The sequence below is a fragment of the Sinocyclocheilus rhinocerous genome, unplaced genomic scaffold, assembly GCF_001515625.1.
Source record: "Sinocyclocheilus rhinocerous isolate Xijiao unplaced genomic scaffold, SAMN03320098_v1.1 scaffold2065, whole genome shotgun sequence".
NCBI lineage: Eukaryota > Metazoa > Chordata > Actinopteri > Cypriniformes > Cyprinidae > Sinocyclocheilus > Sinocyclocheilus rhinocerous.
Window position 1 is genome coordinate 441,617 of NW_015639526.1, and position 1,727 is coordinate 443,343.

Below are 1,727 nucleotides of genomic sequence, written 5' to 3' on the forward strand. Positions count from 1 at the left end.
TTAATGGTGAGGCAAATCGTGGTCTGAGATTCAAGGTGCCCTTTGAGCGTATTATTTTAAAGTGATCATTGCCTTTAATTGAGCTTTATGGAACACTTCCTAATTAGATTATTTCATTCCTATTACCAAACAAAGCCATCATCAAAGCATGCCCAGTGATGCTAGTCTGAGCAGTGATACAGCTCAGCAGACGCAACTCTTCCTAGTGGGATGGAGAACTGAGATGAGACACCCAGGTGGGAAACTAATATGGATAACCAGACTTCACGGTCACACTGCTATTTTGAATTTCAAAATGTGTGTTTTTTTTTTTAAATAAGTCTGTATATCTAGGTGCAGATTAAATAAAAGCAAACCAGACGCTACTTCAGGCTTCATAGAAAAGCTGTTGAAAAATAAAATCACACTGTTCCAGGGCACTTGACACAGTGGACTGACTCAGATCTAATAAATCTCATACGCACCCACCTCCACAGTTTGTCTCTCTCTCTCTCTCCCTCCCTCACTGTCTTTCAGGATGTAGCTTTCTGTCCTCCCCTAAGCCTGACATCAAAACTAAATTACATTTATGTCAGACAGTACGACGGTGACAGGCATAGACTTCTTTGTAGTTCAATAAACAACCACTCGATCAAAGTTTACATGTTTAAGAGGTTTAAATACAGCCAGATTTGCCAGATTTAAAAACACAAATCAAATTTATGAAAAAGAAACATGATTTCTTTAGAACCGTGAGAGTACATGTTTTATGGTTAAGGGATTGGTTGTTGTTTTTATCTTTTCATTTAAAATCCTGTAATGATCTTTAGTTTAACAATATAAACCTCCTAATCAATAGTAATATCCCGTGATGCTTCAAATATACTAGATATGACACAGCCAAACCAAGAGAAAGAAGGTAGAAAGAGATAATACAATCAAAAATAAAATTCTGTCATTGTTTAATCCCCTGCATGTCATTCCAGACCTGTATGACTCTTTCTTATGCAACACACGGCAGAAGATTGTTTGAAGAACGTTGGTAACCAAACAGTTTTGTAACCAAACTTCCATTGTATGTATAAAAAGCACTGAGACATTTTTCAAAATATCTTCTTTTATGCTCCACAGAAGCAAGTATGTCATGCTGGTTTGGAACAAAATTGGAATTTTCATTTTTGGAAGAACTTTCACTTAAAAATTATTTTTCTGTCCTCACAGATATAATGTATGTAATATTATCTTCAAACATATTATAATCGTCAAACTTAAGCTTTAAGTGCATTTCAAATCATGGTTACCATAATGAAAGTTGAGCCAAAGTCAGGCAAATATGTAAAATATTTCAATAAAATACAATAAAACAATAAAATAAAACAAACAAAAAAAATTATTTTATTCAATTCAATTCAATTAAGAGATGATGTAATTTATTACTCAAATAACCAAGTCAACTTGGCATTCCGAGTTTAGGAGGGACACCATAAGACTCACATCATCTGTCATTTCAACAGCTGTGTATGGTCTCACAGCACCAATACTTCCTTCTGCAACAGATGTTTAGATGCAGGTGATTGCCAATAATTTAGCTTAATCGAATTCGTCTAAAACATCTAATGTAGCTAAATTTGTTGATACATGTTGCTACCTGACTGTGTCACCGGTCTTTGTTCACTGTACATTCACAGAGACTGTAGCGCATCAGAGGCTGCAGAAATGAAGTGCACAGCTATTTGAAACATCAACGT